Here is a 20,119-nt window from a genome sequence, read left to right as displayed (position 1 = left end):
CATTCACAGCTAAGTGTAGCAATTTACTGGAATTTTTCGGGCGTTTTTTCAAGCGCTTTTTCAGCTTTTTTTAAAATCATTTATGCAGCTTTTTTAATCATTTTTGCAAATTTTACATGCGTTTTACAGCTTCAGAGAGGGAGAGCAAATTAGGGGTAGACATCAGTGGCAGCTGATGTTTTTTTTTGGGGGGGGGGCGCAAAAAACAACCCACCCGGCTGCTGGTTGGGCGGCACTAGCACAACTGCCACCTACCCAATCCCCCCGCGCGCGCGCGCCGTGGCACAGCACTAACACCTAAAACACCCCCCACCCGCTGTCCTTACCCTGGATGCGGGGGGTGAGAACAGCGGTGGGAGTTGATACAGCCATCTTCCAGCGTGGCGGGCTCGGGGGAAAGCTGCTCCGGTGTCCTCTTCTGGAGCAGCTTCTGCGGTGCATCCCCTCTCTACTCCTCCCGGCGCTAGTCGTCCAATAAGATTGCCTGATGTTTTGGCCAATTGGGAAATGGGTTTCATGCCTGCTTCCCAATTGCCTGGGAGGAGGATCAGTGTTGCAACAGCGAATATTCATTTGCTGTGGCAACACACCTGGGTGGGCTCTGGGCGCATCCTCTGAAACCCGAGCTCACCTTATTTTGAAGCCTCTGGCTGTAATCAGGTGCTCCAAAAAAAAAACTGGCGGCTGTAACTCATGTATTCGGTGCCCTGAAAGGGAGTGGCCGTGGATAGATTCATGCTATGTATGAATATATCCATTGCATATAGGCGGTGGCGAGAGGGGGCGGTGCCCAGGTGCCCCTGATGGACAGGCCACCGCTTGTAGACATGTACAATTTGAATCAGTTGAAAAATTATCGACCGATTCAATTTCTGTGTGAAGAATAGCTGGTGGAAGAACAGCTGAGTCAACAGGCTTCCCCACTGACAGCTGAATGTAAAAAAGAATTCCCGCAATAAAAAATAAGCAGAAAAAACTGTGTGGGCTCCTCTCCTGTGGGTCTGGTATGGAATGGACCCCATGCCAAAATTAAAAGAAAAATGGCGTGGGGTCCCAGACAAAAAAATTGGTTGGTGTGTTTGTTTTGGATGGGGTAGGGAGAAGTTAAGGCCATACACAGTTCAAAATACAATTGAATTTTGTCAAAGGAACCCATCAAAAAATGTTTCCCCGAACAGTGCCCTCATCCAATCAGATGCAAGCACTGTGCAGATATTTAGCAGCTGCTGGAGCAGTGGCTGCTGAATATAAAAGAGCCAGCAGTGGGGTTTCCTCTATCCATTCCACTCTGTTTAGCTTGAAAGGAGAAATTAACTGATTTATATTTTCCAGCCTTGGGTGCTGAACCAGGTAAATCTAAACATGTATGACCAGCTTTAAGCTAGCCATACAACAGGGCTGCTCAGCCCGTGATCTGGGGGCCCTCGGAGCCCTTTGATGTGGCCCTCAACCTCAAACCAGGGAAGAGCACTTCCATTTTATCCTGCACCACAACTTCTGAGAGCAGGAGTGTTGGTGCGCTTTCAGAAAGTGCACCACGCCCGCAAGATCTAATATAAGTCTATGGCAAAGCCCAGCTACCTCGCAAGAAAGCTGCAGGTGCACTTCACTGTGCCCGCGGTGCAGGTAAAAATGCAGCACATCAGTGTAAAAGCAGCCTTACGGTAGGGTGACCAGACATCCCCAGTTTCAGGGGACAGTCCCCTGATTGAGGACACTGTCCCTGGACCAAGTCTGTCCCTGGTTTTGTCCCACGATTGGATTTAATAGGGGGCAGGGGCAATTTCAAAGACAATCATTGCAGAATTAAAATAAAAAAATTATCTGTGCCCATTTCTGATGATCATGTGCTGGTCGGAGCGGAGGGAATATTTCTTCAGTTTCGGGCGCATGCCAATTCAGCTTCGCTCGCATGTTCTTCTGCCTTGGCTCAAATCCTGGCCAGCCACCTGCCTATCTCCTTGCCTTCCCTGGCGGAGTGATCTTCCTCCGCTCCCCATCCAGTAGTAGCCGGGGCCCGAAGAGTAATGCCCCGTACACACCATCACTTTATGTGATGGAAAAAAACAACATTTTCTGTGAAGTAAAAAATGACGTTTTTGAAACTTCAATTTTCAAAGACGAAGTTGCCTACACACCATCGTTTTTCTCACAATGTTCTAGCAAAGCGAGGTTACGTTCACCACTTTTTCCATTGAAGCTCGCTTCATAAGTAGCTTCTGGGCATGCGCGGGTGAAAAAACGTCGTTTTAAACTACGTTTTTTGCTACACACGGTCAATTTCTGTGAAGTAAAAAATGACGTTTTGAAAAACGACACATAAAATTGAAGCATGCTTCAATTTTTTTTGGTCGTTTTTTACAAGACATAAAATGACGTTTTCCCCCACACACGGTCAATTAAAGTGACGTTTTTAAAAACTTCGTTTTTTTTCATCACATAAAGTGATGGTGTGTACGCGCCATCAGACTTGAGAGGCTGTCAGGCGGGCGGCGACGGGCAGAGAGTTGCTGATTTTTGCCATTACTAGTAAAGAAAAAATATGTCCCTGGATTTCATTTTAAAAATCTGGTCACCTTACCTTACAGGGGGTCTGGACAGTAAGGTCTTGCTTACATCTGCAGTTCGGATGGTGGTAAAACCCTATACAGTTAAGATGTGTTTTTACCACACTCCCCCCCCAACCACTGGTCTAGCATCAGAGGTCACAACGGTGACTGACCCTCCTCATTCTCCATGGGGCCCATGCGGCCTCCCTTTTACATTCTGCTATACACTTGGACAGGAGGGGTGGCATATACAGGAGCCAATTCTCGAAATTTTCCTCCTGCAACCACTGAAATACGGCTTTTCCTCCTCTCCCTCCCGCCAGCGTTCAGCAGAGGAAAATGTTCATTATGCTACTTAAAATAAACAAAATCTAAATTCTGAACTATTTTGCTTCGTTGTGTCCCACAACAGGTTATCAAATGACTTGAGTGGCCCTCGCTATTCAAAAGGTTGAGCACCCTGCCATACAGGGAATTTTTGCGGAATCGCCCAAAATTTGATTAGTAAGTGGCCCTGCCGGCACCACTTGGCACAACAAGCTTTAATCCGAAGATTGAATAGGCTGGGTAGAATATTGTCCACTGAACGTTGATTGCAGTCACCCAGCTGAAGGGTGTCACGGGCACCGCTTTTCAGAATACAATAGTCGGGTGGGGGGAAATTTGTCCATCTGCACTGGTTAGCATGCCCGTAGGTTGAAGAAAAGAGTGTATGGCCAGTTTTAGAAACCTTGTCTGTGTCTTCTGTAAGAACATTTGCCCTAACTTTTTCCCCTGTGGTACACAGATCAGATATCACTGGGATTAAAAGATTTAGACAGCAACAAAAACTTAACACAAGCTGTAACCTTTCCGCGCTCTGCTGAAAGACATGGTTCAGCTGTGATGAGCTGCTGCTGGTATCGGAGGGGTTATGCCCATCTGGGGGGATGACGTGTGCAGGGCTCATCGCAGTTTCAACATTTCAGTCATTTACATCTGTTACTAATTCATTTTTTTATAAAACTATATATGTAAAACAGGTGGGCACCAGCGAAATAGCGACTTGGAATTCTTGGGTGTAAAATACAATAAAACCTTGGTTTGCGAGCATAATTTGTTCCAGAAACATGCTTGTAATCCAAAGCACTTGTATATCAAAGCATTTTTTTTAGAAAGAGGTGAGAAGAGAGGAACCTCTGAGTGTAGCGATGTGTTGCTAAATACCTTCATTAACCACTTGCTGCCGGCCGTACGACTTTGTGGATCCCAATTGCCGGGAGGCCGTCTATATACACTGGGGGGCGCGCACGTGCCCGCCGCATCACTGAGATGCCGATGCGCGTGCCTGGCGGCCGCAATGTCCGCCAGGCACCCACGATCGGCGGTTACACAGACAAGGACGTGGATCTGTGTGTGTAAACAGACAGATCCACGTCCTGTCAGGGAGAGAGGAGACCGATCTGTGTCCCTTGTACATAGGGACACAGATCGGTCACCTCCCCCAGTCAGTCCCCTTCCCCCACAGTTAGAAACACTATGCAGGATACACATTTAACCCCTTCCTCGCTCCCTAGTGTTAATCCCTTCCCTGCCAGTCACATTTATACAGTAATTAGTGCATATTTATAGCACTGATCGCAGTATAAATGTGAATGGTGCCAAAAATTTGTCAAAATTGTCCGATGTGTCCGCCATAATGTCGCAGTCCCAATAAAAATCGCAGATCGCCGCCATTACTAGTAAAAAAAAAAATTCTGTCCCCTTTTTTGTAGGCGCTATAACTTTTGCGCAAACCAGTCGCTTATTGCGTTTTTTTTTTTTTTTAACAAAAATATGTAGAAGAATACGTATCGGCCTAGACTGAGAATTATTATTATTTTTTTTTTTAATTGGGTTATTTATTAACAAGTAAAAAATATTTATTTTTTTTTCAAAATTGTCGCTCTTTTTTTGTTTATAGCGCAAAAAATAAAAATCGCAGAGGTGATCAAATACCACCAAAAGAAAGCTCTATTTGTGGGGAAAAAAGGACGTCAATTTTGTTTGGGAGCCACGTCGCACGACTGCGCAATTGTCAGTTAAAGGGACACAGTGCGGGAAGCTGAAATTTCACCTGGGCAGGAGGGGGGTATATGTGCCCAGTAAGCAAGTGGTTAAATGTAACCATATTGCTACACTTAGAGGCTCCTCTCTTCTTTTTTATACTCAGTTGTGACATGACACTACTCTTATATCAAGACATCACTTGTATATCAAGGCAAAATTTATTAAAACATTTTGCTTGTCTTGCAAAACGCTCTCAAACCAAGTTACTCTCAAACCAAGGTTTTACTGTTTACATTTTAGGTGTCCGTGCAAAAAATTTGGGTGTTCTGGATAGTTTACATGTGAAGATGGCAAATTATGTTGGCAGCCCTGCTGCATTTATTGTGAAATGTCTTCTTAACTCAACTATGTAGTGCAAGGGCCTGCCTGATTGCTTACAAATGCAAAATGTTTAGATTTGGCCTCATATTATATGTTTTTTGGTAAATCTAAAGGAAAATGTTACAAGAAAATTGAATAATGTATGGCCAGCCTTATGCTGGCCATACACTATATGAAAAATCGTCCGATTATCGATTTTGTGCCCATTAAAAGTAGAAATGTTGTGTCCATGATAAAGTGCAATGACAAAAGGTGAGAGGGATGCTGGGTGTGAATATGGATGAAATTGGTAGATGGTATGAATAAACATAAGAGCAAAATTAAAATTAACCACTTCCCATCTGGCCATCGGCAATTTACGGCCACAAGGTGGCTCTACAATGCCAGGAGGCCATCAATATATGGCCTCTGGTCTCCTGCCGCTTCACTCAGGTGCCGATGTGCGTGCCTGGCGGCCGCTATGTCCGCCAGGTACCCGCGTTTGGCAGTCACAGATGATCTGTGATTGGCGGCTCACACGCACGTGAGTGACGTCACGCGTTTTCAGCCAGTCACACAGCCCTGTAAGGAAGACGGGCGAATATGGATGTGGCCTGCAGCGGAGACGGCGCAGGCTTTGTTTGCAGGCAAGTGTCCCATAATGTGCTAGTATTTATGCCTTTACTTTGCAGAGAGAAAAGAAAGGAATGAAAAACCCATCAGGGTATACTTTATCTTTAGGACTGGTAAGTTGCAATATATTAAATTTTTGGTTTTGGGTTTAAAACTGCTTTACTTATCGCATGTGATTCACACAGGAAATTGAGTCCATCTCTACATGAAAAATGTGCAGGCACCTTATTTAAATTGGATTGCATGGGTGTTCAAACTCATGCGATGCGATTCAGGCCTCCTGTGACCTGTTTTTGGGTTGTTGTTAACTTTTAATTGACAGCAGCAGCAGGTCGCATTAACGATTGCTGTGCGGAGCGATGAGATGTGATGCAATTTCTGTGCCGTTTCCTGCATCAGTGTGAACCAGGGCAAAATTTATGGCACCGCCACGCTCCAGGTAGAAGTTTTTTTGTTTTTTTTACCTGTCTAGAATTCATGTATAACAGTAATACATCTTTGTAGCTCTCTCAGTTGTGGACAGACAATGTTGCTTTATGGAGAATTGTCCCCGGGGGTACACGAGCTGTTCTCTGTTTACCATTTCCCATGACCCTGCCAGTAAGTTCAGGGCCATTTGGAGGATGTTTTTTTTTCTCCTCCCGTCTTTGCTACCTGTCTGCAGAGAACTCTGTTATTATGGTATGTCACCCAGTCAAGGTTGCCCTTTACAATCAGTGTACAAACATGGAGGTGTGTGCAGCTGTTAGGGGGCACGCCGCGCACACAACACACCTCCTGCCACACCCCTCTGAATCAATAGAGGAATCCGCCACTATCACCCTGATAAGCACCTGCTGCTGGAATCTGAGAAAATCAATACACAACATGTTTGTGTGCCCTCATTGAATTGCATAATTTTTCCTTTACACATCATGGAAATATTTTCACTGCCAGCTTTCCATCAGCATCCAGGTTATGTGATAGAACAGATCAAAACACCGACTGATATGACCACAGGGGAAAAAAAGCACTTGTTTGGGTCGGGTTGGTAGGGTTGGTGTCACCTGGTGCAGGAAAACATGGTGTCACCCCCCCCCTGCTAGCCTGCAACTGTGGAGTCACAGCAGTAGGGTAGCGCATTATCTCAGAGTTGAGGTGTGCACTAAATACACTAAATACAGAGTGCGTTGTTGAAGAGTGTGCACAGTTGAGGGGTGCGCTGTGTACAGAGTGCCAGGTTGAGGAGTGTACTGTGTAGAGAGTGCTGGTCTGAGGGGTACGCTGTGTACAAAGTGCTGGGTTGGGGGTGCCCTGTAAACAGAGTGCAGGTTTGAGGGGTGCACTGTGTACAGAGCACAGGGTTAAGGGGTGCACTGTGTACAGAGTGCCGGTTTGGGGGTGCCCTGTATACAGAGCACAGGGTTAAGGTGTGCACTGTGTACAGAGTGCAGGATTGAGGGGTGCACTGTGTACAGAGTGCAGGGTTGAGGGGCACACTGTACAGAGTGCAGGGTTGAGGGGTGCACTGTGTACAGAGCACAGGGTTAAGGAGTGCACTGTGTACATAGTGTCGGCTTGGGGGTGCCCTGTATACAGAGCACATGGTTGAGGGGTGCACTGTGTACAAAGTGCAGGGTTGAGGGGTGCACTGTGTACAGAGTGCAGGGTTGAGGGTGCACCCGCTGCCTACCCGTGACAAGGTAAGTCCCGGGCAGATGGCGGGGGGCACAGTGGAAGCACTTGGGGCACAGTGGCAACATTTGGGGCACAGTGGTAGCACTTGGAGCACAGTGGCAACATTTGGAGCACAGTGGCAGCACTTGGGGAACAGTGGCAACATTTGGGGCACAGTGGCAGCATTTGGGGCACAGTGGCAGCATTTGAGGCACAGCGGCAACATTTGATGGGCACATTGGGAGCATTTGGGGCACAGTGGCCGCATTTGATGAGCAAAGTGGCTGCGTTTGATGGGCAAAGTGGCTGCGTTTGATGGCACAGTGGCAGCATTTGATGGCACAGTGGCTGCGTTTGGTGCAGTGGCTGCGTTTGATGGGCACAGTGAGGCTGCAATTGATGGTTTTTTTCAGGATTTTGTTTGTGCCCTCCCAAAAATGTTGAGCTCCAGCTGCCACTGTTGTACATGTATATAATCTATCAGGTGCTAAAGTAGTGTGAACACAAGTTAACACTACAAATTCTGGATGGACCATCTGCACACTGCTATACACCCTTTACAGAAAACTATGCAATGAAAAACAGGGATTTTTAGTTCACACATAGTATAGCAGTGTGCAAGAAGGTTCATCCAGAATTCGTAGTGTTAACATGTGGTCACACCTCTTTAGCACCTGATAGATTATATACATGTACAAGCTATTGAAACAGAAATCAGATTACGTTTAAATGTTTTAGTGGAGTTCTTAAACAAATGCCTTGGTAACAACTACACAAGCTGTCCTCAAACAATGGAACTTAGGGCCAAATTCACAGACACTTACGTTACTCTGCGGCGGCGTAACGTATCCCATTTACGTTACACCGCCGCAGGTTTACAGCGTAAGTGCCTGATTCACAAAGCTCTTACCTGTAAACTTGCGGCGGTGTAACGTAAATGCGCTCGGCGCAAGCCCGCCTAATTCAAATGGGGCGGGCACCATTTAAATTAGGCGCGTTCCCGCGCCGAACGTTCTGCGCATGCTCCGTTAGGAAATTTCCCGACGTGCATTGCGCGAAATTACGGCGCCCCGACGTTTTTTTTTAAATGCGACGTGCGTTACGGCGTTTCGTATTCCCGGACGTCTTACGCAAAAAAGAAAATCGAAATTTGACGCGGGAACAACGGCCATACTTTAACATGGCTGATCTAAAGATAAGCCATGTTAAAGCAGGTGTAACTTTGCGACGGGTAAAAATGACTAGCGACGACGTACGGGATTGCGACGAACGCGCGGATCTTCGTGGATCGCCGTAACTAGTCATTTGCATATTCTACGCCGACCGCTATGGAATCGCCACCTAGCGGCCGGCCTAGAATTGCATCCTAAGATCCGACGGTGTAAGTCAATTACACCTGTCGGATCTTATGGCTATCTATGCGTAACTGATTCTATGAATCAGTCGCATAGTTAGGACGGGCGGATCACAGAGATACGACGGCGTATCAGGAGATACGCCATCGTATCTCTTCTGTGAATCTGGCCCTTAGAGACCATTGCTGTATGTTGGTGTATGTAACTGAAATCAACAAGTCAAGTTAATCAATGGTTAACAATAGCTTGATCTTCTGATATATATGTCCTATGGAATGTAAGATATAACAGCGCCATCTAGAGTTTGAATTGGAGAATGCAGCTCCCATTGAAACACAGTATTGCAAATGAAGCCACACCCATGTTGGAATAGTCAAACTTTTTAAATAAAAAAAGCCAACAACGGAGACTGAAAGGGGGACTCCATAATGATTTCTCAACGAGAAAGGTCTGTATCAGCCGAAGAAGTTATACCTAAAGACATTTTTACCTAATCCCCAGCAACTGCTTATAGATTAAGTCTGGGATCCTCGTTGCCTACGCCTTTCTCTTATAAGAAACTTATAAGAGAATTTCTACTGTTTAGAGACCATAGTTTCTGCTTATTTGCTAGGAAGTAGGTAGCATTTTGTTTCTTGTATATATATCTACCAGTCTAGTAATTGTTTTTCCTATAATTGTAGCAGTTTGTATGTACAGCATTTGCATGTAGTAAAAGCACATTAATACACTGCAGAGGTCTAAGCTTCCTTGTTTTATTGCAACATTACCTTACTAGATACCAAAGCAAAACAAGGTGGGGTGCAGAGTGTTGCGGTGGCAATAATATGCACAAGTCAGGTGCAATACAAAACTTGTATTGAAGTAATGCAGCAACAGGACACAACAAACCCAGTGGAAAGACTGCCCAGCCAGGGGCACTTAAGGCTTCCAGCAATGGGGACAGAGCAGGTTCCAGTTGGACTAACAGCGTCTGTACAAAGGGGCAGATAGCAGCCTGGCCATTCCATGCCCAATCAGTTTGATGTCCAGAAGAGAAGTGACCCTATGCTTTCCCTCCTCGATGGGAACCTTTTCCTGCCGCTAGAACTGTTCTTAACAGACGGGGTACCAGTCCTTGCTCAAGTCACATGGGGCCACAGCATCCAATAGGATAGTTTCCCCAGTGACCCAGGAAAACATAGAGGGATCCTGCTCCTCCTGACTTCCTCTCCAACAACCGTCCCACTGCAGAAGAGCACCACCGCAGTGGAGAAAATAGACTGCACCTGACTACCACTGTAAGGGAGACATTCAGTCCACTGACCACCACTGTAAGGGGGACATTTGTCCCACTGACTACCACTGTTAGAAGGTGATTGTTTCCACTGACCACCATTGTAAGGGAAACATTCTTCCAATTGACCACCACTGTAAGGGGGACATTCTTCCCACTGGCCACCACTGTAAGAAGGAGATTCTTTCCACTGACCACCATTGTAAGGGAAACAATCTTCCAAGTGACCACCACTACAAGGGGGATATTCTTCTCACTGGCCACAACTGTAAGGAGTACATTCTTCTCACTGGCCACCACTATAATGGAGAAATTTTTTCTATCGGCCACCACTAAAATGGGGACATTCTTCTCACTGGCCACTAGAGCTCCACGATTCTGGCAAAAATGAGAATCACTCATTTCCTGACAGACAGAAACTAGAGCAGAGCAAAGCATTGTGGGATATATAGTGCATGTAACGGCTACCCACTGGTGTGAGGGTCTCAGCCGTTGGAGACGTCCTTTTCCCTGGCAAGCTGCGATATGCAAGTACAGCCGGTATATCCCATCGAACGCCCTTCCATGAAACGAGACGTGCTACGTTTGCAGAGTCAAGCAGACTGACTTTATTTGCCACATTTTTCCTCCTTATATCTGGTTACAACTGTACAGAAACAAATGACACTCCCCCCCCCCCCCCAGGGGGGACTTCAATACACACACTTTGAAACAATGACACTCCCTTGAGCCAATCAGCCGCTAGCCGTTTTGGCTCCTTAACTTGATCAGACAATAGAATTCAATTAACCTTTAAAACAATTATCACTCACACATAATCCCCCTCAGCAGACACCTCACAGGAGGCTGTTTGCCTCCACAAAAGAGAGAGTTCATTAGCTATGCGAAGGGAACATTAGCATTCATCAATGAAAGAGACCCTTGTCCAATTAACCCTTTGAGCTCAGAATACAATGTGGTACATCCAATTTTGACAGGCCATACAGATCCTTGTAGTCCTCATGAAGATTATAACTGTCCCGGCAGCATAGTCCATGATCCGTTACAGTGCAGAATGCTGAGGTCTCAATTCTAGCAGGACTGGCCTGAACTACAACCACCAAAGTGCTGAGGAAGAAAGAGCAGACTGCTGGGAATAGATTAAAAAAAGTCTGGTTTAGGCCTAGATCGCTTTCTTGGGACATCGGCCTGGATCTGCCAGCAGGAGCTCTGTGCCAGTGTGAGCTGCGGTCAAGTCACGGCCTGCATAGAAGGGAGCCATACAGCTGCATCCAGAGGGACATCTGTGGACAGCATCGCTTCCTAGCTGTAGCAGTCAGGAGGTTAATCCAGATCTTTCAGCATTACCTGCACTGCAGATCCAGGTAAGCCCTGGCACGGTGTAATCGGGGAATCGGATGCCATTCCCTGAGCCAGGACCCAGAGGGAGAGCTTGAAATCATCATCATCTGCATCATTGCCAGCAACTTCTGTGGTGATCGGTGAGCCCATTTGAACCCATAGGTTCCCACAGGAAGCAAGTTCTTTATTACCCACAGACACTATATGCAGAGATCTGTTCTTCGCTCACATCTCTTTCTTCTGTGACCCTATTGGATACAATATTATTGAAGCAATAAATATGGTGACTAGATGCTTGTAAGGTAAACAGGAAAAGTTTGCAATTAGAAGGAGTTGATTACACAACAGCTAAATTTGCTCTTTTTTACCACCAAAGAATTATTTCCTTCATCATACTTGAGTGCTAGCTGAAGATTTTGCCAGATCCCATTGAGCTTCTGTAAATTTTGAAGATGAATTCTCCACAGTGCCTATAGAGGTGAATAAGCACGTGTTTCGAAATTATTGCACTACTTGTTTAAAATATTAAAATACTTTAAAGAAGAGCTACAGGAATGTATGCTCTTATAAGGTGTTTTGCCCAAGGAGGTATAAGTTACCTGGTGGACTTATTTGTCTTTGATTTAAAATGTACACTTTTACAGAATGCTGGGAGTATAGCTATGGTATCACTATACACCCAGGGCCAGATTCACGTAGAACTCCGGCGGCGTAACGTATCCCATTTACGTTACACCGCCGCAAGTTTTCAGCGCAAGTGCTTGATTCACAAAGCACTTGCCTGTAAACTTGCGGCGGTGTAGCGTAAATCCGTCCGGCGCAAGCCCGCCTAATTCAAATGGGGCGTGTATCATTTAAATTAGGCGCGTTCCCGCGCCGAACTTACTGCGCATGCTCCGTTTTGTAATTTGGCGCCGTGCTTTGCGCGAAATGACGTCGCACAGACGTTATTTTTTGAACGGCGACGTGCGTTACGTCCTTTCCTATTCCCGTACGACTTACGAAAAAAAAAAATTCAAAATTCGACGCGGGAACGACGGCCATACTTTAACATGGCTAGTCTAAATATAAGCCATTGAAATAGCATGCGTAACTTTACGACGGGAAAAGCCGACGTAAGAGAATGCGACGAGCGCGCGTAGCTTCGTGGATCGCCGTAAACAGCTAATTAAACAGCTAATTAGCATACCCGACGCGAAAAACGACGCAAACTCCACCCAGCGGGCGCTGAAGTATTGCTTCCTAAGATCCGAAGGCGTACGAAGCCGTACGCCTGTCGGATCTTAGCCAAATGCCGTCGTATCTTTGTTTGAGAATTCAAAATAATGATACGACACGGCAAATTTGAAAGTACGCCAACGTATCAGTAGATACGCCGGCGTACTCTCACTGTGAATCTGGCCCCCAATGCTTTAACAGCAGATGCTGCTCTGTTGCACCTTAGACGCTCTGCTCGCCCCTCTCCTTTGTTGTCCATTCCCAGAATACTAATGTATTTTGTGCATGGGTTCACATAATTTAAAGTGCCCTGTGATTGGACAAGAAGAGAAGCGTGGTGGGCAAAACAGCTGCAATCAACTTTGTGGCTTCTGTGGAGGAGATGTGAAGGTCCAGTGCAGGAGTGGCAGAAGTATAGCGATAGCCTTACTCCTAATGCTCTGTAAAGGTATAAATTGTAAATCAAAGAGGTAAGTCCGTGAGGCGGCATTTACCTTGTTGGACTAAACTCCTTTTTTTTAAAAGTGCAGGACTAGAGAATCAGGAGTAGAGAATCAACCAGTAGAGAATCAATGATCTTTGGTCAGAGGTTTACAAGTAGTTGTGCTCTCCTGCTAGAACCCCAAATCAAATCTGAGTTGCATATGTGCATATACAGTATGTACTACTATGGTCTCATGCTTCTTACACTGCCTATCATTTCCACATTTTTCTAAATTATGCTCCTTGCTTCTTGTATTATTAAAATAAATCACAACTCACTGCTCTATTAGCAAGTTTTAATGATCCTATATCGCCCCAGACTGCTTGTCAGTGTGGATGGCATTGTGATGCGATGGTGGTGGAGCAGCGCACCCTAGAGGCCACATTGTGACGTTCTCAAATACTGTATAGTGAGATCATAAACTCTGAAAATGGTCTGGGAGGAAAATTAATAACAAAATAATTGACATTGGAGCATATGTTTAAGCCTATAAAGCCTGAATGTAGAAGTAATCTTAATTTTTCACCTTAGCTTAGTTTTGCACCTTAGGCATGTGTTAGTATAACTGCATATATCATCGCAACTACTTTTTTTTTGTTTGTTTTTTACTGTGAGCACATTTCCTACCTAATAAAGAGCATGAAATTCATTATTGGGAGATCTGCTTCATAAAATGTTATCAAAATATGTGGCACTGTGACAGTAGTAATGACACTTGTTATTATTTACATTGGTAAGATATAAGAAAGAAAAAATAGATAGTGACAACAACGGAAAATTGAATATAAAATACTTACCGCAATTTTCCTTTCCTGACAAGCTCCATGTCAGCCTACTACTGGGTACACTCCGCCCATACCCCAACTGCAGGACCTAACTCACAAATGTTCCTCCTGCCTTCAGGCCGGCATTCCAAAACTTGATTTCCACATCTGGGTGGGAGTCTCTGCTGACAGACGGAGCTTGTCAGGAAAGGAAAATTGTGGTAAGTATTTGATTTTCAATTTTCCATTTTCCTGAGAGCTCCATATCAGCCTACTACTGGGAACTAACTAGCTACCCAGGGTGGGATAATGCAGAAACAAAATAGGGTCAATTATGGCCTCAGGCTAACAAGATAACTGTTTTGCCAAAATTAACAGTTGTCAATAATGACGTATCTATGAGATACTGACAAATAAAGGTTTGTATGCATGTTTACGTTGCTGCCTTGCATATTGACTTCATTACGTCTCTACAGGCAGCTGTCTAGGAGGTTGCGACACTTCTTGTGGAGAGCAACATTATTTTTTCCAAAAGGGCCAACCCCTTATCCTTATATGAGAGGGAGATCCCTTTCACAATCCAAGAAGCAATCGCTCTGCTCGAAGCTCTGGCACCTTTGTGTGAACCTCTGGGTGCCACAAACAGGCAATCCAATGTCCTGAAAGTTGGGGTAGCATGGATATACATCTTTAGTGTAACCCTGACATCCATAGGACTTTTTGTCCAATTTCCACATGAAAAGTAGGCACACGCCGGCCTGAGTGCCGAAGTCAAATTTATGAGTTAGACCCTGCAAGTGGGGGTATAGGTGGAGCATACCCAGTAATCACTGTAAAGTGATACATTTTTTTTTAATAACAAATATGTTATATTTAAATATAAGGGCACCAAGCAGGCTTGCTCCCCTACCACTGCTCCGTGTGTCTATTTACACACGGAGAGTGTCTCTGCCCCACCCCCACATTATCCTCATTGGCTTACTGGCTGTGATTGACAGTACCAGGAGCTAATGGCTACCGCTGCTGTCTCATGCCAATGAGGAAGGAGAGACCCAGGAGAGCTGGGGCTCTTATGCACATTGCTGGATCACAATGGGGTTCAGGTTTTAGGGTGGGCTGGGGGCACTGTATCACTGAAAGGTCCACTTTAAAGGAGAACCTATTCTGACGAATATGTGGGAGTTGCCATTTATATAGTTACCTCAAAGCATTCTTGAATTCATCAGACCAGGGCACCTTCTTCCATTAATCCGTGCTCCAGTTCTGATGCTCATGTGCCCATTGTAGGGGCTTTTGCCTGTGGACACAGCTCAGCATGGGCACCCTGACCAGTCTGTGACTACACAGCACCATACACAACAAACTACAATGCTCTGTGTGTTCTGACACCTTTCTATCAGATCCAGCATTACCTTTACCAGAAATATTAGCTCCAGTACCTCTTCTATTGGATAGGACTACACACGCCAGCCTACCCACCTCCATCAGCGAGCCTTCCCCCCCACCTTCATCAATGAGCCTTCCCTCCCTACCTTCATCAGTGAGCCTTCCCTCTCCATCTTTATCAATGAGCCTTCCCTCTCCACTTTCATCAACGAGCCTTCCCTCTCCACCTTCATCAATGAGCCCTCCCTCCCCACGTTCATCAATAAGCCTTCCCCCTCCACCTTCATCAATGATCCTTTCCTCTCCACCTTCATCAATGAGCCTTCCCTCCTCACCTTCATCAGTGAGCCTTCCCTCCTCACCTTCATCAGTGAGCCTTCCCTCTCCACCTTCATCAATGAGCCTTCCCTCCCCACCTTCGTCAATGAGCCTTCCCTCCTCACCTCCATCAATGAGCCTTTCCTCCCCACCTTCATCAATGAGCCTTCCCTCCCCACCTTCATCAATGAGCCTTCCCTCCTCACCTCCATCAATGAGCCTTCCCTCCACACATTCATCAATAAACTTCCCTCCCCACCTTCATCAATGAGCCTTCCCTCCCCACCTTCATCATTGAGTATTCCCTCCCCACCTTCATCAATGAGCCTTCCCTCCTCCCCTCCATCAATGAGCCTTCCCTCCCCAACTTCATCAATGAGCCTTCCCTCCCCACATTCATCAATGAGCCTTTCCTCCCCACCTTCATCAATGAGCCTTTCCTCTCCACCTTCATCAATGAGCCTTCCCTCCCCACATTCATCAATGAGCCTTCCCTCCCCACCTTCATCAATGAGCCTTTCCTCTCCACCTTCATCAATAAGCCTCCCACCTTCATCAATGAGCCTTCCCTCCCCACCTTCATCAATGAGCCTTTCCTCTCCACCTTCATCAATGAGCCTCCCACCTTCATTAATGAGCCTTCCCTCCCCACCTTCATTAATGAGCCTTCCCTCCCCACCTTCATCAATGAGCCTTCCCTCCCCACCTTCATCAATGAGCCTTCCCTCCCCACCTTCATCAATGTCACAGGAAATGTCATCCTTAGGCTTCATTTCCATGGACGTTTTTGGACGTTTTTACAGCCACTTTTCTGAGCGTTTTTTGCAGCTTAAAAACAGCTCTCCATGTTAGTCTATGGCCTCATGCCCACCATGACGTTTTTGAGCTGTAGATGGCTGAGCCGTTTTTAAGCTGCAAAAAAAAAACCAGGACCAGTGCGTTCTGAAGCTCCAGAGTTAGAGCTGTAAAAATGGCAGACGTTAAAAAATGCTCAAAAACGCGCAAAAACGCTCAAAAATGCTACCGCTGCGCTTTAAGTTACGCCAGCGTAGTGTAACTGGGCCGCGTAAGCCCACCTAATTCAAATGTGGAAGTGGTGGGCGTGTTTTATGCAAATTAATCGTGACCCCATGTAATTGACGCTTTTTTCGAACAGCGCATGCGCGCGCATGCTCAGTATCACGTCAAATTTTCAAATTAAATTGCGCCCGCTCAATGCCTACTCGACGTGAACGTAACTTACGTCAAGCCTCATTCACAGACGACTTACGCAAACGACGTAAAACGTGATAAAATTTGACGCTGTTCCGACGTCCATACCTAACATTGGTACGCCTCATCTACGCCTCAGAGAGCAGGGGTAACTTTACGCCCAAAAAAGCCTAACGTAAACGACGTAAAAAAAAGCACCGGCCGCACGTACGTTTTGAGAATCGGCGTATTTAGCTCATTACCATATTCAACGCGTAAATCGACGGAAACGCCACCAAGCGGCCATCGTAAATATGCAACTTAGATACGACGGCGTAAGAGCCGGTCGGATCTAAGACAAATCTATGCGTAACTGATTCAAAGAATCAGGCGCATAAATACGACGCCTCAAACTCAGAGTTACGACGCCATATCAGGAGATACGCCGGCGTAACTCCTAGAAGAATCTGGGCCATAGTGTTTTGAATAATAAGGTAAGTATACCTGAGCATTGTTCTTCCATCAGACAGGGGGTATTTTTCTTTCATTTGGAGTAAGACTTGATCAGAGATTGCAGTGTCAGTTATCAATTCTGTCCAGAAGGTGGCAGCAGTGTACCTTCTCCTTTCAGGATTAGATGGCTCAGAGATGGATGGGTGGTGGAGACACACCTGATGTTGGTTCTATTGATTATCCAGAGCTGGTTCTGACACCAGAAAGACTTTCTGTGCAACTCTGATCAGACTCCCAGCCCAGGCTGGAGGAAACAGGTTTGTAGCTGGAAGTCTTCCTATTTTTTTTTTATTTTTTTTACACATTATCAGTGTTGGCTCCCTGCATTCTACAGAATTCATCACTGTTGGGTTGGTGAGTATTTCACAGTCAGTACTGGCATAGGTGACCATGCAGGCTAACATGAGTTTAGACTTTAGAAGGATTGGATTGTGTATCCTAAAAGTACGGTAACTAAATGCAGCCTAATAATAATTCAGTGATAAATGACATGGCATAACTGTTCATATCTAGATATTCATCATATTTATAAGGTCCTATGATCATTCATAACTGCCAGTATTATAAGTGCATGCACTATTGTCACTAAGAGCTTGCTATGCTGATTAGCGAGTAAGAAGTAGCAATGAAGATAAAAAGTTGCCTTTGCCCTGGTTCACACTGGGTACGATTTGAGATGCGATTTGACATGTCAAATCGCATCTCAAATCGGCGGCAATTGTCGGCAATGGCACTGTCCTAATCAGTGCGACGCCGCATCTGCGATTTCAAAAAGTAGTTCCTGTACTACTTTTTGCGATTTCGGGCCGCGATTTACATTAAATTGCGGCCAAAATCGCGGTAAAATCGTGCATTTTACTGCGATTTTGAATTCGCAGCAGTGTGAACCTAGGCTTAAACTGCAAAAATCTGTGTTTTTTATATGACGTTTTCTTCTGTGCTCATTGATAATGCAAGAGGCTCCTTTTTTGGCCCCAGGTTGTGATTCTAATTTGTAAATGCCTTTTGAATCTAATTGTGTATAATATATGGCAGGGGTGTCAAACTCTATTTAATCGTGGGTCGCATCAGCATTGTGATTGTCCTCAAAAGGGCCGGTTGTATCTGTAAGATTAGATGTCCAACGTATCCCCTCCCCTTACATTAGATGTCAAGAGCCACCACACCATCAGAAGTTGACTCCCCCACTCTCCCTTACATCACAGTGCACCCCCTTAAAAGCAGAAAGTAAGGGTCTGGAGGAGGGCTGGAGGTGCAAGGGCCACATGAAATGGCCTGGAGGGCTGGGTTTGGCCCGCGGGCCTTGTGTTTGACAACTATGATATGGGATCTGCTTAAAGGAAACCTGCCATTAGAGAAATCTGTAGGCTTCCATTGCTGATGCCTACTTCTGAAATGCTACCACTTGCTTTGACCTGGAACTAGTATAACCATGAGTATAGATCTACCCCCCTCCCCCCTCCTTGTTTACCGTGTGTGTTTTTTTTTTTTTGCGTATGTATTTAGCAGTGCTGTGACCAGGTCCTCCATTGCCCATGGTGCCCCAACCCTGAGTCAGTGATGTCCCTGAAAGGAAAAAAAAAAAAAACCTTCAGCCGGTGTCACTGAAATGCCCCAAAAAAATGTCCTTGAGCCGGTGTCACTGGAATGCAAAAAAATGAATAAAAGATTCCTTGAGCCGGTGTCAATGAAATGCAAAAAAAAAAAAAAATGTCCTTGAGCTGGTGTCACTGAAATGCAAAAAATGCCCCTGTGTCGGTGGTGTTACTGAGAAGAAAAAGTGCCCCTGCATTGGTGGTGTCACTGGAAGCAACGCCACTACAAAGCTTTTCCCCTGAACACTAAGCAAAGGGGTGGGACACAAGTCTAAACCTGCCTGAGCTAGCCTGCCGAAGCTGACAGCCAATCATATGTGATGGAGACATTCCATGGCTCACAGCTGAATATATACATGTCCCCTTGCATATGTAGCGCTACCCCCTCAGGAGCCGCTGATTGTTTTGAGATCGGCATATTAAGTTACCTCTATGTGTTGTCTAGGGGTGAAGGTAGTGAGTAGAGCAGTAAGCGAATGTCCAGTTCGTAGATAAGGTTTTCTGAATGCTTTATTTCTTGGCCCAACACGAGGAACATCAACTTGAGGTAGACAGAAAAGGTTGATGAAGTAAAGGAACTTTGCGGTATCAGGCTTGGATGAAAAAGAATGCAATCCTGCTTTCAGCAATAGTAGTACAGTTCGTCGCTACTCCAGCCAGAGTGGGTGAAGTGCCCCCGGACAGACCCCTGCCACAGGCCTGGCAGCCGAAGTGTCACTTTAAGGATGCTGGGAGGAGCAGGTCTCTGACACAGACTTGGCTCTGATGGAGCCTCTGCCTCAGGCCTAGAACTTGGATGAGCTAAATATTTGAGCTTATCCTCCCAGTAAATTTGCGCTAGGGTCACCGGTTGACAGTGAAAGTGTACCTGTCAATGTCCCGTTTACCAGATCCCCGATGGTTCATTCAAGCCCTTTTGGATAACCTGCCTCCGGGTTCTCCTCAAGCCGATTCCCCCCCCCCCTCCCCCCCCACCGAACGGCACACAGCCTGGGATCTTCTCAATAGAAGGGGGATCCAGTCAGTCACTGGGGCCCCTTTGTTGCATCAGTTGCTTTGGGCCAGGCGGGCCCAGAGTCAGGAACCTCCGCGTAGCGTGCGACCCCAGGCCAGGTAGGCCATAGTGGTGGGGCACGCGATGTGCGCACACCCTAAAGGTGGGTGCCGCACCAGGAACCTGCGAAGAACCAAGAACAGCAGCTTCCGCCACAGAAATACTCCTCCCCAGCATGCCCCGCAAGGGAAAACTCCTCGAATTGGCTGCTGAGAAGAAGCGGCTCCGCCTGGACCTCTCTGGTGCCACCTGCCGCCCAGGGATGGTACCGCATCCCTAGAACGCAGTCTGACCCACAGAACAATCCAGATTTGGCAAATTTAGCACAATCAGGAATGAGAGCAACTTGCCTCTCTCATTCCCCCACTAACTTTAGCGTAGTGCCCTTACTGAAAGTA

At 46.1% G+C, this 20,119-nt stretch overlaps 1 protein-coding gene across 1 annotated transcript in view; it reads left to right on the top strand.

Moving 5' to 3' along the window:
* Positions 1 to 17,342: 17,342 nt before the first annotated feature.
* Positions 17,343 to 20,119, top strand: part of LOC120930498 (inositol 1,4,5-triphosphate receptor associated 2) — a 37,541-nt gene continuing 34,764 nt past the window's right edge. Inside the window, exon 1 of the mRNA XM_040341676.1 lies at positions 17,343 to 17,426. The gene's annotated coding sequence lies outside the window, so the exon portion shown is untranslated. The remainder of the gene's footprint in view (positions 17,427 to 20,119) is intronic.

Source organism: Rana temporaria, chromosome 3 (genome assembly GCF_905171775.1).
Source record: "Rana temporaria chromosome 3, aRanTem1.1, whole genome shotgun sequence".
Lineage (NCBI taxonomy): Eukaryota > Metazoa > Chordata > Amphibia > Anura > Ranidae > Rana > Rana temporaria.
This window is presented reverse-complemented; position numbering and strand designations above follow the sequence as displayed.